The 18,700-nt window shown below is 45.9% G+C and overlaps 1 pseudogene; it reads right to left on the bottom strand.

The window, feature by feature from the left end:
• LOC136581093 (major histocompatibility complex class I-related gene protein-like) overlaps positions 1-18,700 on the bottom strand; it is a 67,577-nt pseudogene that overhangs the window by 16,693 nt on the left and 32,184 nt on the right.

The raw sequence follows: 18,700 nt of genomic DNA, 5'->3' as shown, positions 1-18,700 counted from the left end.
TTCTCTCTTTCTCTCTCTCTCTTTCTCTTTCTCTCTCTCTCTTTCTCTTTCTCTCTCTCTCTTTCTCTCTCTTTCTCTTTCTCTCTCTTTCTCTCTCTCTTTCTCTCTCTCTTTCTCTCTCTCTTTCTCTCTCTCTCTTTCTCTCTCTCTCTTTCTCTCTCTCTCTTTCTCTCTCTCTCTTTCTCTCTCTCTCTCTTTCTCTCTCTTCTCTCTCTTCTCTCTCTTCTCTCTCTTCTCTCTCTCTTCTCTCTCTTCTCTCTCCTCTCTCTTTATATTCATGTGTGAGAATTCTTGTTGGATCATTGCCCAGTTATTTTTTTTTTCCCTATGCAGGGCTCTACTATTCTAGGGTAAGGAAGTAGTTATGTATTCCAAGTGGTGAGGAGATTATATTTAACCCCTTAGTTACCACCCATTTGTGTTTTCACATCCTGGGTGTCTGGGCTTTATTCTACAGGGACATAAAAACACGCTAGCCCTGAAGAATAGAGCCCTATGGTCCGGGAGTGTGACAGGTCCTGGCTATTGGCTTCCCCTTGTAGCCTGGAGCTGTGACCAGGGCCGCGATGTGCAATCCCTGTTCACGTGATTGCCGTTATCCTATGGTCACGGATATACCTGCTGCACATACGCAATACAAACAAAAAAGAAAAAGGTGTACTGCGCATGACCGCCTGTGTGAGTACGCAGTTATGCGCAGTACATTATGCAGAAATACATAAGGCCATGGCCGGACTCACAGCTGGATCCGCTGCTGGTCTCCGCAAGCGGATTCCAGATCGCTACCTGTTACGTAATTTACAAGAAGCCCCGGAAACGCTCACCTTCCTGCAGTTCCAGGAGCAGCTTGTGAGTGCCTTCTGTGTTAGACCACCGCACCACAGCAAGTTTATGAAGCCTCACAGAGCGCCACTTTTTACACCCCATCCCCGCCGCTGAGGTCAAGAAATAGCCCCTAAAAAGCATGGGAGGAGGAGGGATACCCAGTTTTATTGCCCATGTGCCCATCCCAACCAGCCTCTGTAATTACCCATGTCTTCGACATACCACACGGTTTACATTATTACTTTTATCTAAGATTTAAGGAATGGCAAAAATGGGGATAGGGGTAGTATTTTTAGGGAGTCAATTTTTTTCTGCACAAGTCAGCAATGGGGCCTGGAATTTGTTCAGTTGTGCTCTAAAATCCAATGGATGTTCCCTCCATTACAGATCTAGCCATGTGTCCTGTAAGTAGTTTGGGGCTGCAGTGGATCTGTTTCTGAACACAGGACAAACAGAGGTATGCATTTTGGGGTGCAAATCCTCATTTTCATGTGCATAATAGAAAAAAGAAGGGTCTTTAAAATGACATATTTGCAAAAATATGTAATTTTATTTTTTCTCCTCTAAATTGCATTAACTCCTGAAAAAAATTGTGGGGTCAAAATACTCATGACCCTCCTCAGTGAATATATAAAGGGGTGTATTTATTAAAATGCGGTCATTTGTGGGGTATCTATCATTCTAACACCTATGAGCCTTTGCAAACGTGGCTTGGTGCAGGAAAACAAAATGTTCCTCAAAATCTTAATAATTAATGTTAAATATGTACGTCTTCTAAATGGTTAAAGAAAATATTACAGTTGAAAATGAGAAAAAATGACAATTTTCTGAGAATGTTCTCAAAATTTACAGTGTTATTCCATTTTAAAGTAACACATGTCAGATTTCCTAAATTTAGTCCAAAAGAGAATACAGTATGAGCAGCACAGCAACAAACCTATATGCAGGGCAGCTGTAAGAGTGCACACTCATCAAAAGGACCACCCTTTACAAATCCATGCCACAATATAACATATCAAAGGAGAGAGCAGCACAAAGGAGTCTTCAGTAAAATTCTTGCACCCAGGATGCGTTCTTTATCAGAACTGCACACAATAAACAGCAGCGACGTTTCGTCCACGTCCGTGGTCTTTGTCAAGCTGGTCAAAACGTCACTGCTGTTCATTGTGTGGAGTTCTAATAAAGAACGCATCCTGTATGCAAGGATATTACTTAAGACTCCTTTGTGCTGCTCTCTCCTTTGATATTTTAGATTTCCAAAATTTGGCCTGTTCATTGAGGCACAAACAGGCTTGGTCACTAAGGGGTTAATACTTAAATTATTAAGGGATATTCCCCCTTCTTTCTGGGTAGAGTTTCCTATTTGGATAGGTTGTATATTTATTAAAATACTTATTTTTATATCATAGACCAGTGGTGGCGAACCTATGGCACCCGTGCCAGCGGAGGCAATCAGAGCCCTTTCTGTGGGCTCGTGTGCCATCGCCTCAGCACAGGCGACAGTCAGGTAAACGACTGCACAAGCGCTGTTGTCATCGCTAAGGTCATTAGTGCTCATGAAGAGCTTTACACAGGCAGAATGCCACATTTAGATGGGATGAGCTGTAGGGCAAACAATGCCTGACAGCACGCCCCAGTGATGCTCGCTGTGTGCTGTTACACAGGACTGAGAATTGAGATCGCTGAAAGCACTGCTGGAATGAAGCCATAGTGGCCGGGGAGCATTAACCCCCTCCCCCTTCCCAACCCCAACGCTGCCACCATTCACTTTAAACTGACAGTCATTCAGATACTTGTTCAGTTACTCCATACATTTACAACAGACAATTATGGTTCAAATTATCGCGGGAATTTGAATAATGCTGAATGATAATCATACCGTGTAAATGGCCCTTTCGCTGCAGAATCGTGGGCTTTTATGTGAAGTGCAGAGTGGGGAGCGTTTATGCAACGGCCGAGCGAAGTGCGCCAAAGTGGAGGAGACCACGGGGATTGCAAGCTGGATGTCATGGGTGGCTCTGCAATCTCTCCCGATGATGGTGGCAACGGTGCTCTGCTCAGCGGTCACATAGTGGCACAAATAGCGATAGTCAATAGGTTAAACCTGACTGGTGGTTTTGTCACGGATGATGCCAGCACTCCAATCTGAACTCTAAGTTGAGCGATGGTGAAATAACTTGACAGGAGTCCAGTTAGCTTGTCTTAGTAAACTGGGAGCACACAGTTTTACTTAAGCCTTGAAATAAACAACTGTATATATATTTGAATCTGCAGTATAGCGAAGGTTTAGCAGAGCTGGAAGTAGTGCAGTTAATTAACATGTTAAAAACAGCAGCTTGAAAATGAAAACACGTTTCTTCAACGCTCTCTCTATTTCTCTAGAGGTTACTCAGTAATGATTACCCACAGCTTTGACTATCTGATGGAATTACTGGAAGTGAAAGATGACAGTGTTGGATAAGAGTTGTAATGGCCTTTGAACTATTCCTGGTTTTGAATTCACCGGGTATTTTAGCTCACTGTTTTAGTGGAACAATGACCTTCAACTCCTTTTTCCTCACTGCTGGTGGGACGCGGGAGCAGAAAGGACCTTGCTACCCTTGAAGACTTGCTGAATCACTGCACGCTCTGCTGCACTCTTAAAATACACCTCCTCCAACCTCTCTCTTCCCACACTTTTCTCCTCTCCTCCCCCTCTGCCTACCCGCTTTCTGTCATGTTCTCCCGCCCTGGGCTCTCCCACCAATCTGTTGAGGTATGACATATAGCCAATAGGCAACCAGCTACTGCCAAACTCTAAGCTTTTAGCTTAGTAGGAAGGGGCAACAAGGTTTCTCTGATGTACGGCACCTTCAATGGCCCAAGGGAGCACATAGACAGGCGTGTCAGGACAAATGCAAGTGTGACTATTCTGGAGGACCCTCCAAACCACTACATTTACACCGAACAAGAAGCCAGCAAGCCTACGATAGTTTAAATGCTGACTGAGGGCTTAAACAGATGGGCGTGAGTTTGTTCTATTATGCGGCTGTAATAACCATGGCTGCATTACAGGATGAAACTAAACCATTTATTTCAATGGTTTTATCTTCACTGGAGGGATTCTCGTCCATTAATGGTATGGGTGAGAAAAGATAGGGCAGGACCTATGTTCCTGCTTTTTTTTTTTAACTCGCGCGCACTAACACAGATTTTGAAAAACCTGAGGGAAAAAACCCTGTGTCATGCACCACTACGCTCCATACGGCGAGCGTAGTTGCACTGACGCCCATTTGTTTAAGCCCTGAAAGTTAGCGATAACAAACTGTGAACAAATAGTGAGCATTTTTTTGCACTTACACTTTACGATGTACACTGTACGTTTAAAGGGGTTGTCCCGCGACAGCAAGTGGGGTTAAACACTTCTGTATGGCCATATTAATGCACTTTGTAATATTTATCGTGCATTAAATATTAGCCATACAGAAGTTATATACTTACCCCCTCCAGGTGCTGGTGTCCCCGTCTCCATGGCGACGACCAAACTTCTCCTCTGGTCGCACGAACAGTCGCACTTGCGCACTGAAGATTCCTCTTCTGGATGGTTCGGGCTCACGAGCAGCGTACTGGCTCCTCCCCCTTCTCTGCATCATCGCGTAGCTCCGCCCCCGTCACGTGGTGCCGATCAGCCAATGAGGTGGCTGTAATCGGCAGTGGAGCTCAGACTGCAGAAGAACATCCACAGTGCACCATGGGAGAAGACCCGCGGTGCACCTTGGGAAATGACGGCAGCCATCTTGGAAGAAGAATTTTATAACTTCAGAAAACTGCTTCATGGTGAGTAGAAACGCTCTATACAAACGATTTACATGGGTAATTTGTGATGTTTGCTGAACATGGGGGACTGAGCTGTGAAAAAATTTTCATTTTGGCCACGGGACAACCCCTTTAAAGGGATTTTGAGCAATAATCGTCCCATGTTAATTGCAGTGTTGGCACTTTGCAACGAATAAATGGGTTTTGGGTTGCAGTTTGGGCACTCAGGTTTTAAAAATTTCGCCATCACTGTTCTAGACTAATATGCTTGTATGTGTTTGTTTTTGGTTTCTTGATACAAGGAAGTCTTTTAGTGAGCATCAGCAATAAAACAAATGATGGCTCTCCTGCGGGAGAGACAACTCTTTAAAGGGAACTTTTCATCTGACTACAGCACCATAAACTAAGTTATGATGCTGTTAGGCGTGGTGACAGGAAGTCGGGTGATTTATTTTTTATGCTCATGTTGCAGGCGGTGGGCGACACAGATTCAGGATGGTATGGCGGTGACAGACGGAGACAAAAGCAACATTTCTTTTTTACAAAAATAAACTTTTACTTAAACTGATAATAAATAATTTTCCCTCTATATTACTTTCTCATTACTCCTCGCATGCAGGTTCAATGCACCATGGGTTCCGAGTACATCTCTTATACTTTCCTTTGGGTGACAAGGCACTTCGCTCACCCTTATTGCTATCCACCATCCTTATATTTGTTAGTACTCCATATTACAAAAGGTCAGCGGCATGTCAACCTAACAGCCTACAGTGCCCCACTAAATTTTGTAGCTGTGTATCACTGCGGACTCACTGCATCGGTGTGAATCAACATCACAAGTGCATTTTAACGTCACATCTAGAGATGAGCGAACGTACTCGTCCGAGCTTGATACTCGTTCGAGTATTAGCGTGTTCGAGATGCTCGTTACTCGTAACGAGTACCACGCGATGTTCGGGTTACTTTCACTTTCCTCTCTGAGACGTTAGCGCGCTTTTCTGGCCAATTGAAAGACAGGGAAGGCATTACAACTTCCCCCTACGACGTTCAAGCCCTATACCACCCCCCGGCAGTGAGTGGCTGGGGAGATCAGGTGTCACCCGAGTATAAAAATCGACCCCTCCCGCGGCTCGCCTCAGATGCGTTGTGACAGAGATCAGGGACAGTGGTATCATGTTGGAGCTGCTGTAGGGAGAGTGTTAGGAGTTAGTGTAGGCTTCAAGAACCCCTTTTAGCAGTGTTGCACTTTTTTTTTTTTTTGGTATATCGGCCGTGCAGAGCATTGCGCCCTGCAGTAATAGTCCAGGGACAGAAGTGTGGAGGCAGGGAGAGCGTTAGGAGTTAGTGTAGGCTTCAAGAACCCCAATGGTCCTTCTTAGGGCCACATCTAACCGTGTGCAGTAGTGTGGAGGCTGCTTTTAGCAGTGTTGCACTTTTTTTTTTTTGGTATATCGGCCGTGCAGAGCATTACGCCCTGCAGTAATACTCCAGGGAGAGAATTGTGTAGGCAGGGCCAGAAGACATATATTATAGATTGAAAATACGCAGTGGTCCTTTGGAAAAAAATCTTTGAAAAAAATATATTTGGCCTGCCTGTCACAGTGCTCAGTGTTCTGGGTCCGTGTGTGCTGGGGGTAGTAGTTCTCCAAATAAATACGCAGCCAGCTAAGTGTTACAGCAGGCTTGCGCCAAATTATTTCCTGGCTCTGAAATCACCGGTCTGTTGCAGTTAATAACAGTGCAACACTGCAGTTCCGTGACACACACATCAGGGACAGAAGACATATATTATAGATTGAATGTACGCAGTGGTCCTTTGGAAAATAATCTTGAAAACAAAACTATTTGGCCTGCCTGTCACTGTGCTCAGTGTTCTGGGTCCGTGTGTGCTGGGGGTAGTAGTTCTCCAAATAAATACGCAGCCGTCGCTAGCGCCGCAGTTTGAGCGCAAGCGCAAGTACGATGCCACGCACCCGCACGCTCAAGCGTTAAACGTGCACATTGCAAAATTGATCAGCCTAGAGATGCTGCCGTATAGGCTTGTGGAAACGGAGGCTTTCAAAAGCATGATGGCAGCGGCGGCCCCGCGCTACTCGGTTCCCAGTCGCCACTACTTTTCCCGATGTGCCGTCCCAGCCCTGCACGACCACGTCTCCCGCAACATTGTACGCGCCCTCACCAACGCGGTTACTGCCAAGGTCCACTTAACAACAGACACGTGGACAAGCAGGGCCACTATATCTCCCTGACGGCACATTGGGTGAATTTAGTGGAGGCTGGGACAGAGTCAGAGCCTGGGACCGCTCACGTCCTACCCACCCCCCGAATTGCGTGCCCCAGCTCGGTGGTGGTATCTGCGGGGGTGTATGCTTCCTCCACTAAACCACCCTCTTCCTCCTCCTACGCAACCTCTGTCTCGCAATCAAGATGTGTCAGCAGCAGCAGCACGTCGCCAGCAGTCGGTGTCACGCGGCGTGGCAGCACAGCGGTGGGCAAGCGTCAGCAGGCCATGCTGAAACTACTCAGCTTAGGAGAGAAGAGCCACATGGCCCATGAACTGCTGCAGGGTCTGACAGAGCAGACCGACCGCTGGCTTGCGCCGCTGAGCCTCCAACCGGGCATGGTCGTGTGTGACAACGGCCGTAACCTGGTGGCGGCTCTGCAGCTCGGCAGCCTCACGCACGTGCCATGCCTGGCCCATGTGTTTAATTTGGTGTTTCAGCGCTTTCTGAAAAGCTACCCCCACTTGTCATACCTGCTCGGAAAGGTGCGCCAGCTCTGCGCACATTTCCGCAAATCCCACATGCACGCTGCCACTCTGCGGACCCTGCAACATCGGTTTAATCTGCCAGTGCACCGACTGCTGTGCGACGTGCCCACACAGTGGAACTCTACGCTCCACATGTTGGCCAGACTCTATGAGCAGCGTAGAGCTATAGTGGAATACCAACTCCAACTTGCGCGGCGCAGTGGGAGTCAGCCTCCTCAATTATTTACAGAAGAGTGGGCCTGGTTGGCAGCCATCTGCCAGGTCCTTGGAAAATTTGAGTAGTCTACCCAGATGGTGAGCGGGGATGCTGCAATCATTAGCGTCACCATTCCTCTGCTATGCCTCTTGAGAAGTTCCCTGCAAAGCATAAAGGCAGATGCTTTGGAATCAGAAACGGAGGCGGGGGAAGACAGTATGTCGCTGGATAGTCAGAGCAACCTCATGTCTATATCTCAGCGCGTTGAGGAGGAGGGGGAGGAGCATGAGGAGGAGGGGGAAGAGACAGCTTGGCCCACTGCTGAGGGGACAGATGCTGCTTGCCTGTCATCCTTTCAGCGTGTATGGCCAGAGGAGGAGGAGGAGGAGGGGGAGGAGCATGAGGAGGAGGGGGAAGAGACAGCTTGGCCCACTGCTGAGGGTACAGATGCAGCTTGCCTGTCATCCTTTCAGCGTGTATGGCCAGAGGAGGAGGAGGAGGAGGATCCTGAAAGTGATCTTCCGAGTGAGGACAGCCATGTGTTGTGTACAGGTACCCTGGCACACATGGCTGACTTCATGTTAGGATGCCTTTCTCGTGACCCTCGCGTTACACGCATTCTGGCCACTACGGATTACTGGGTGTACACACTGCTCGATCCACGGTATAAGGAGAGCCTTTGCACTCTCATTCCCGAAGAGGAAAGGGGTTCGAGAATGATGCTATACCACAGGGCGCTGGTGGACAAACTGATGGTAAACTTCCCATCCGACAGCGCTAGTGGCCGAAGGCGCATTTCCGCAGCCCAGGTAGCAGGGGAGGAGCAGAGATCAGGCAGCATGTACAGCGCAGGCAGGGGAACACTCTCTAAGGCCTTTGACAGCTTTATGGCTCCCCAGCAAGACTGTGTCACCGGTCCCCAGTCAAGGCTGAGTTGGCGGGAGCACTGTAAAAGGATGGTGAGGGAGTACGTAGCCGATTGCAGCACCGTCCTCGGTGACGCCTCTGCCCCCTACAACTACTGGGTGTTGAAGCTGGACACGTGGCCTGAACTCGCGCTGTATGCCCTGGAGGTGCTTGCTTGTCCTGCGGCTAGCGTCTTGTCAGAGAGTGTGTTTAGTGTGGCTGGGGGAATCATCACGGATAAGCGTACCCACCTGTCAACCGACAGTGCCGACAGGCTTACACTCATCAAGATGAACAAAGCCTGGATTTCCCCAGACTTCTCTTCTCCACCAGCGGACAGCAGCGATACCTAAGCAATACGTAGGCTGCACCCGCGGATGGAAGCATCGTTCTCTATCACCATCCAAAATGTGGACCTTTTAGCTTCATCAATCTGTGTATAATATTCCTCCTCCTCCTCCTGCTCCTCCTCCTGAAACCTCACATAATCACGCCGAACGGGCAATTTTTCTTAGGCCCACAAGGCTCAGTCATATAATTTTTCTAAACAATTTTTATCCGTTTCAATGCTCATTAAAGCGTTGAAACTTGCACCTGAACCAATTTTTATTTTAACTGGGCTGCCTCCAGGCCTAGTTACAAATTAAGCCACATTAACCAAAGCGATTAATGGGTTTCACCTGCCCTCTTGGTTGGGCATGGGCAATTTTTCAGAGGTACATTAGTACTGTTGATACAGCAATTTTTGTGGGCCCTCACCTACAGTGTAATCAAATTGATTTTTAGCCCACCTGCATTAAAGCTGACATTACCTCAGCTGTGCTGGGCACTGCAATGGGATATATTTATGTACCGCCAGTGGGTTCCAGGGAGCCACCCATGCTGTCGGTCCACACGGAGTTGTAACTGCATGTGTCCACTTCTAAAGAACCCCAGTCTGACTGAGGCATGCAGTGTGGGCCGAAGCCCACCTGCATTAAGCACGTCATTACTACCTCAGCTGTGTTGGGCAATGCAATGGGATATTTTTATGTACCGCCGGTGGCTTCCTGGCACCCACCCATGCTGTGGGTCCACAGGGAGTTGTAAATGCATCTGATTCCACTTCTAAAGAACCCCAGTCTGACTGGGGCATGCAGTGTGGGCCGAAGCCCACCTGCATTAAACATGACATTACCTCAGCTGTGATGGGCAATGCAATGGGATATATTTATGTACCGCCGGTGGCTTCCTGGCACCCACCCATGCTGTGGGTCCACAGGGAGTTGTAACTACATGTGTCAACTTCTAAAGAACCCCAGTCTGACTGGGGCATGCAGTGTGGGCCGAAGCCCACCTGCATTAAACATGACATTACTACCTCAGCTGTAATGGGCAATGCAATGGGATATTTTTATGTACCGCCGGTGGGTTCCAGGGACCCACCCATGCTGTGGGTCCACAGGGAGTTGTAAGTGCATCTGTGTCCACTTCTAAAGAACCCCAGTCTGACTGAGGCATGCAGTGTGGGCCGAAGCCCACCTGCATTTCATCTGACGTTAGCTCTGCTGTCCAGGGCACTGCAATGGGATACATTTATGTACAGCGGGTGGGTTCCAGGGAGCCACCCATGATGTGGGTGCACACGGAATTCCCATTGCGGAGTTGTACCTGCCTGTGACTATTTATAAAAAAACGCGGTCTAACTGGGGTAGCAGACACCTTGACAGAATGAATAGTGTGTGGCACATAGGTTCCCCATTGCTATGCCCACGTGTGCAGCTCCAGATGGAGGTGGCACAGGATTGGATTTCTCATTGCTTCTGTACAGCATTGTGGACTACTGCCCCGCCCCTTTTAAAGAGGGTCGCTGCCTTGCCGTGCCAACCCTCTGCAGTGTGTGCCTGCGGTTCCTCTGGCAGACGCACTTATAAATAGACATGAGTGTGGCATGGCATGAGGGCAGCTGAAGGCTGCGCAGGGACAGTTTGGTGTGCGCTGTGGACACTGGGTCGTGCAGGGGGGTTGGTCAGCATATAACCCAGGAGAAGTGGCAGCGGAGTGTCATGCAGGCAGTGATTGTGCTTTGTTGGAGGTAGTGTGGTGCTTAGCTAAGGTATGCATTGCTAATGAGGGCTTTTCAGAAGTAAAAGTTGTTGGGGGGGGGCCACTCTTGCCGCTATTGTGGCTTAATAGTGGGACCTGTGAACTTGAGATGCAGCCCAACATGTAGCCCCTCGCCTGCCCTATCCGTTGCTGTGTCGTTCCCATCACTTTCTTGAATTGCCCCGATTTTCACAAATGAAAACCTTAGCGAGCATCGGCGATATACAAAAATCCTCGGGTCGCCCATTGACTTCAATGGGGTTCGTTATTCGAAACGAACCCTCGAGCATCGCGAAAAGTTCGTCTCAAGTAACAAGCACCCGAGCATTTTGGTGCTCGTTCATCTCTAGTCTCATCCTAAAAGTGTTATTGTTCTCAGTGAGAGAAACCAAGTAATCTTATAGATATGATACCTTTAAATGGCTAATAAAAAAATACATGACGTTACAGTAAGCTTTCTGGTGTTCTATCGACCGTTCATCAGGCTAAAATGAAACTGGTTTGGATAGGGCACATATATAATGTATAAATGCAGAGAGGATACCTCTCTTGATTGAAATATAAATGTTCACATACAGAAATTTGAGACTGTTTTGCACTCAAAACTTAAAACAACAGACAAACTGAGCTGAGACATAAATACTTAATCAGTCCACTGAGCTCAGCAATGTGACAGTTTTATGATGTGTCTTATCTCTCCTTCAACCTGCACATGGAAGGAGATGCGGCACCACTTATTGGATGGCAACGTTATTACAAGTCAAGTTCAGAATTTTTATGAAGTTTTAAAAAGAGAGAAAAAAAATTGATTCAGAGGAGGACATCCCTCATGATCTCCTTCAGACCTTTCATATTTTCTACTTATGCAAGAATCCCGGGCTGAGGTTCATTTCATTCTTGAGGGTATCAAATATGGCCATAAATTTGTACTCCCAAATTCTTCTGTGATGCTGTGACTTGAAATTGCCCTTCAGTATAATAACTCTCATCTACTCTATGGGGTGTCCCTGACCACAAAAATGTTTTGCCACAGGTAATTTTATCTTTCATCTCCCCTATAACGGCCAGTGCCCTGTTTGTACACCGCACACCCACATCATCATTGGGGTGAAAACCCCTGCTGAAGCCATCTTCAGGGCCAGTCTGCTCTCCCCAGCCATAACAATCTGCTCGGTGGAGGAGCCTCCCCGCTACAGAACTGTCCAGACTACCGCTGGCAAGTGCTAGAATTCTCTCTCCTTGCTTCCTCTCTCGTTCGGGTCTTGGGGTGGAGGAGGCGAAGCTAAGCGCAGCTATCAGCCTTTGCTAACAGCAGCTGTGTGATGCTCCATGAAGTACAGGGGAATGCTGTAGCATTACCTCTTTACACTCACATGCTCGCTCGTTACCGTTGTAACCGTTGTTGAAGTCTGCACACTGCATGGACTTTGGACTCTTTGCAGGTTAACATGTGCACATTGTCACATAGAGTTGTATGTAAAAATGTACGCATTGCAATCTGAAAAGAGTCCAATTTCCATGCAATGCACAGACTTCAGCAACGGACACCACAGTAATGAGACAGAATTAAAGGGGTTGTCCCGCGATAGCAAGTGGGGTTATACACTTCTGTATGGCCATATTAATGCACTTTGTAATATACATCGTGCATTAATTATGAGTCATACAGAAGTTATTCACTTACCTGCTCCGTTGCTAGCGTCCCCGTCGCCATGGTGCCACCTAATTTCAGCGTCTAATCGCCCGATTAGACGCGCTTGCGCAGTCCGGTCTTCTCCCTGGTGAATGGGGCCGCTTGTGCCGGAGAGCTGGTCCTCGTAGCTCCGCCCCGTCACATGTGCCGATTCCAACCAATCAGGAGGCTGGAATCGGCAATGGACCGCACAGAGCCCACGGTGCACCATGGGAGAAGACCCGCGGTGCAACGTGGGTGAAGATCCCGGCGGCCATCTTGGTAAGGTAAGTAAGAAGTCGCCGCAGCGCGGGGATTCGGGTAAGTACTAAACCTTTTTTTTTTTTTTAACCCATCCCTTGGGTTTGTCTCGCGCCGAACGGGGGGCCTATTGAATTTTAAAAAAACCCGTTTCGGCGCGGGACAACCCCTTTAAAGAGCAAAAAAGGTTCCAGCACTCTAGAGCAGACCTGGGCAAAGCACGGCCCGCGGGCCACATCCGGCCCGCTGAATAGCTCGGACCGGCCCGCAAAGAGTGTCCTGGTGACTCACCAATGAGTCCGGTGTCAGCAACGGGAAGCAGCGAAACTATGCACTCCGAAGCCTTGTCCATTTTGTTCACTTCTGTGCTGTGCTAATAGTTATTCAGGCCTTACTTATTCAAGCACCTCTACCAATGACGTAGGCTTGAATAACTTTATTAAACAGCACATAAGTTAACAAAATGGACAAGGCTTCGGAGTTTGTAGTTTCACTGCTTCCCGATGCTGAGTAAGTGATGCCACTGTAACTTCTGAGTGCCAGGATGCTCGTTGCGGACCTTGGGGAGTGCCAGGACAATCGTTCCACGCTCGTCATTGGTAAGTGTCAGGACTTTTCCCTTTGCATTGTAATTAGAATAATAATACTAATAATATTCACTTTTTAATTCATTCATTTTCAATGGCGGCCGTATTCTGGCCGCAAATTGGGCGGCTGGAATACGGCCCCATTAAGGCAATGTGCATGGAGCCTTCGTATGTTGGTCTGGCCCTCTAAAACCATTCCAATTTCTCATGTGGCCCCATGGGAAAATTAATTGCCCACCCCTGCTCTAGAGGTTCAATAATTGGCATTCGTTTAGTAAAACAGAACACAAGAATAGCAGCTTGGGGGAGGTTTGTGATCAAGAATCCCCTTAAATCCTAGATGTGCCTTGAATCAGTCACTGGTCTAATGAAGTCCAGGATCACAGGTTCTGGATTGGACTGTTTTACTATGTAAATATACATACAAAAGTAAAGGATGAGTAACGCGTTTCGAAGGTGGTCCATTCTTTATCAAGAACAAAAGAGAACAAAAAGACACTAAAATTATAGTATACATAGCCTGTTCTCTACATCTGCCAGTAACCCAAATACGAGATAACCTTTTTATCCATAATTTTTATTCTTAAATTTTAATTTTATCTATAAGTTTCAGCATTTCAGTATACTATGATTTTAGTTATTATTGTTATTTTTATTCATACTCTCAATATTAAATTATCTTTTTTTCTGCCATATTATTTTTATAATCATTTTTATATATTTTTACCATCCCCCTTTTTTAACCCCTTACAACATAGGACGTAAGGTTACGTCCTGCACAGTCAAGGTGTGCATAGAGGTAGATTGCGCACCTCATGGTGAATATCATCGGAATTAAATAAATAAAGAATACCAGAATGTTTTTTTTTTCTTTTTTTGGTCATCCTGCCTCCCAAAAAATTTTTGTAAATAGCGATCAAAAAGTCATATGTAGTCCAGAATTGTACCAATGGAAACTATAGGATGACCCGCACAAAATGAGACATCGCACAATTATGTCAACAAAAAAATAAAAGTTATAGCTGATAGATGATGGCGACAGAAAATAATTTTCAAAAAGAAAATATCTTAAAAAAAAAAAAATAAAAGTAGTACCGCAAAAAAAAAAAAAAAAACTGTATAAATATAGTGTCGTCGTATTCGTACTGACCCATAGAATAAAGTTATCCGGTCATTTTGTTGCAGTATGTACATCGTAGAAACAAGACACACCCAAAGATGGCAGAATTTAGGTTTTCTTCCATTTCACTCATTTTTTTAAACTTTTTTCAGTACATTAGAGTAACATTGAAAAATACAACTCCTCCTGCAAAAAACAAGCCCTCAGCCAGCTATGTAGATGAATAAATAAAAGAGTTATGATTTTTTTAAAAGGGGGGGAGGAAAAAAAATGAAAAAATAAACGGTCCTTAAGGGGTTAAGCAAGCTGCATTGAGTAAGTCTCGTCCCCGTCTCCCTTCCCACCTGCGTAGATGACGTGAATAGTGGATGTTAGCCTCCTAAGTCAAGACCTCCGGAACCTTTGAGACCACGTCACATATATTGAAGATAGGATAGGATATCCATGTGAAACCTTACCCACAAAGCTGAGATGTGGCAATAAAAGGCAAACAACCCAGAGAATCACTCTAGGAGAAACAAACTTCTCATTGTGGCTATACCGGAGAAAGTGGAGGGGCAGAGTGCAGAGGAGTTTGTAAAGAAGTGACTCTGCAATCTTTTTCCTTATGCACCTTTCTCTAGAGCCTTCATCATGAAGAGGGCCCACAACATTCCAGTGAGACCTCCTGTCTCCGTCTCCCTCCTCCGTAGACCACTACTAGCACGTCTACTAAACTTTAGAGACCGAGACGCCATGCTGCAAGCTGCTCATCGACATGGTGAAATCAAATATGAGGATTCAGCCATCAAGATTTGTAAATGCAAGGATAAATAATACGCCGTATGTTTTTATAATCCTCCACCTGCATCTGTAGCCCTCATAGCAGATGGAATTTTCTTTGCTGCTCCATACCCAGATGCTTTTGTGTTATTCATGGGAGACATGCATATGATTATGGACCCCCAATTGGCGGCATCTTATTCTGATAATCTCTTGGTGTAGAAAACTTTAAAAATCTAATCTAGGAGGATATTTGAAATCCTCTATTCCATCAAAAAGGCCACAACTAGGTTGGAGGAGAAATTGGTGATGCAATGTACTGATCTGGAACAAGCTTACATGGATGACCCCATGGATATTAATAAAAATCAATGGTTGATAGCTGTTAAACAATACCTGCAAATCACAATGCACAATGTTGTATTTTTATTTGTAAACTGTCAAATTTTTTAGCTGGGCAACCAATCCAGTAAATTGCTGGCACATATGATCCGCCAACATTCCATCTCTCCCCACATTTTCAAGATACAGTCCCCTGATAAAACAATACTTTCTGACCCCCTTGTTGTGCCTGACTGATTTAGGCAACTCTATAGTGCCCTATACCAATTGCAGATTACCTAAACCGTTGAGGAGCTGAGGGATTATCTAGCGACCATTTTCTTCCCACAGCTCACAGAGGAACATATATCTTTATTAGACTCCACTGTCAACTCAAATGAAATGGGAGAAGTCCTGACATCAATGTCTAAAGGGAAGGTGTTTGGCCCAGATGGACTCCCAATCAAAGTCTTCATTCAGTATAGTGATATAATCCGCAACTGCTTTCTCTTTATGAAAGGCTACTTGCCGAAGATCGTTTCCCAGACTCATTTCATGAAGCTACTAGGGTATCCATGCAAAAATCTGATAAAAGCCCTGAAGATTGTGGCTCTACCTGACTATAGTAAATCTACCTGACTTATTTAATATATACAAATGTCTCGAACGTCCAGTTTTCTGAACCTGCAAGGAAAGGAAGTAAAGCCTTGGGATAGGTATAGCTAGACCTCCCATGTCCTTATCTCCCTGTAGTGTTTCCAGCCTATAACTCACAAGTATTTTTTTCCATAGGAGAAATCGAAATATACCCTGGACTTTCTATAAATATCTCAAGGATATCCAAACTGGTTCTCCGTTCTAGTAGAAAAGGAAGAGAAAAGTCCCCTATTAGCTCTCACGCTAGCTTTCGGTGAAGTATATGACAAGCTAGCCCAGGCCTTAAACATCGGCCCAAAGCCCAAAGGTAGATTTGCTTGGTATAAACCATCCTGGAGATCACCTAAAGCAGTCCACTAGCAAGAGGTTTGGCAAGAATTTTCACATCTGTTGATAGTAGTGATATGGAACAGTATGATTCAAGGGGGTCCATTCCTGGCTTAGGGAGGACCACTACAATCACCTCTTTCATAGATGCAGTAAGAATTCGCTCCTTCAGCACCTCCTGCAACACAAACATAAGATTAGGCAATTAAAAAAATCTTGATATTTCTTAAAGGGGTTATCCAATTGTAAATTATTGAGGGCTTATCCTCAGGACAGGTCATTAATAGTAGATTGGTGAGGGTCATATCGCCCAGGACCTCTGCTGATTAGCTGTTTTCAGGGCCAATGCACTCAAGCACTGAACTGATTTGTGCAGAAAGTAGACAGTTCTGTGTCCCACTGTAGTGGACATGCTAAATTCCCATTCCTTTCCATGCCTGCATTACCAAGCCTGGCCACTACAGTAAGAATGGAGCTGTCTGCTTACTGCAGGTGGGTAGCACAGTATAGTGACAGACAGGCTGATTTCAGTGATCTGTCAGTTATACTGATCTTTGCCATGGTTTTGTAATACTTTTGTAAGTCTGCAGCACTGGGCAGAGAAAAGTCTGATGTGGCTCATTAATATTCATATGTTAACTGCTCCTCCACCCACTGTCACTGATTGAGTGTTTTATCTATATTGTACAAAAAGCAAAATATTGCACACCATGATGTAAAGGGCTAGTCAAATTTGGCGATAGAAAATAAGCATATTAGTACCTGGATTGTTGGGCAAACAGCACCACGCATACAGAAACCTGTCAGTTGCTGCAACCTTTTAAGGATGGATGAGCAGAAAGCCTCTGAAGTAGATCCAACACAAGTGTCAGGACTTAAACCTGGGAGCTCTCATGCTCTAGGTGAGCTATTCAGGCTGCTGGATAATTCCCCTGAAACCTTGTTCTTTGTCCTAGCATCCTGTCCCTCGATTGCACACCTCATATAAACCTGTCCCTGTCCCTCCCTCCTTGCATGTTAACTGAGCCCTCAGTCTTTAAACCAGCTCCTTCATATACCTACTCCCTCTAAACAAGATTGCACTCCGTGTACTGACTGCTGGCTTGTTTCCTCTGTCTCTCCTTAAATTCTCTGTACTGCATCGCTATCTCTGTGTACCAATCCCTGATGACTTGACCATGTTGCCCACCTTTGATGGCCTGAGACTTCAATCTAGTGCCAGAACACAACCCCAAGAGAAGAAAAGCAGAGCATTTGTGGTGCTGCTTGACAGTTTGTAGCAGAGTAGCAGGCAGATGTGAAGCTTGATCAAGGCTGTGGAGCACCATAATTATGCACTGGAAGAGAGACCGGGCCAGGTTTATATGATGTCACTAATTAGGAGCAGGGTGGAGCCAGTCAGGGAAACACAGGAGCATGGCTAGTTGTTCAGCAGAGGAGCTGTCCAAGTCCTGGATGGCTTAGTGGAGAGAACTACTGACTGGAGTGCAGGAAGTTTGAGTCCTGACACCTGCTTTTCCCAGTCAAAATCCACACCTGTTAGAGTGTTCTGCTGGGATCTGTTGTTCTACATGGGTTTCTAGCAGCACAGCTCCATAGGTAGGAGTTGATCATGCTGGCTGAGTGTGGATCTCTCCAGAGAGCCATTCCCTCAGGTCTGCTGCTCACATATACCAGCTCCTCTGCTGGTGGCTGCTGGCTTTTCACCATTTATTCAGTATCTTCAGTGTGTACAGGGTAATCTTCCTGCATGTCTGGGCAGGTTTTCGTAGCGTGGTATGAACTGTGTCTTGTTGGTGATTGTTTACCATCTAGGATTAGGTAGGTCCCTAGGTTCCAGTGCGGGATCGACCCGCATACAGGCAAGTTTCCTGGGGTTAGTTTTCTTGTTAGTGTAGGGACCCATGAGACAACAAGGATCCGTGAAGTGGGCTTATGGGCTTAAGTATCTTGGCCAAAATATGAACTAATATCTCATACATTCTCTAATTATTCCATCTGGCTATGTGTGCGCAGGTATGCAGGTGAGGTTTTTGAGCATTTGTTAGTCATGAGTTATGTCTGTTTCTTAGTTATGTCTGCTGTTTCCGAGTTCCACTAGAGTTTCGCCAGTTTGTAAGTGTGAATGACATAGCAGAATGTACATGTACTCGAGTAGAAGTGACTAGACTTAACAGAATGGTACCCCAAAAAAAAAGAATAAAAAGGTTAGAGATTGAAGATTACAGGAAGAAGAATATAGAAAGAGGAATTGTATTAAGAGAAAGATGAGCTGTACTTCTGTATTAGGCCCGTATGGAGAAGTCCTGTACATCATTTTGTCAGTCTAGTTTATGTCTGTTTTCCATTCTGTCAGGAGAATTGTTTTCTTTTTCTTAGTATTTTGTGTGCGTATTATGCAGTATTTCTGGTTCGG

The sequence above is a fragment of the Eleutherodactylus coqui genome, chromosome 10, assembly GCF_035609145.1.
Source record: "Eleutherodactylus coqui strain aEleCoq1 chromosome 10, aEleCoq1.hap1, whole genome shotgun sequence".
NCBI lineage: Eukaryota > Metazoa > Chordata > Amphibia > Anura > Eleutherodactylidae > Eleutherodactylus > Eleutherodactylus coqui.
Note: the sequence above shows the minus strand (reverse complement) of the source record. Positions and strands in the feature narration are given on the sequence as shown.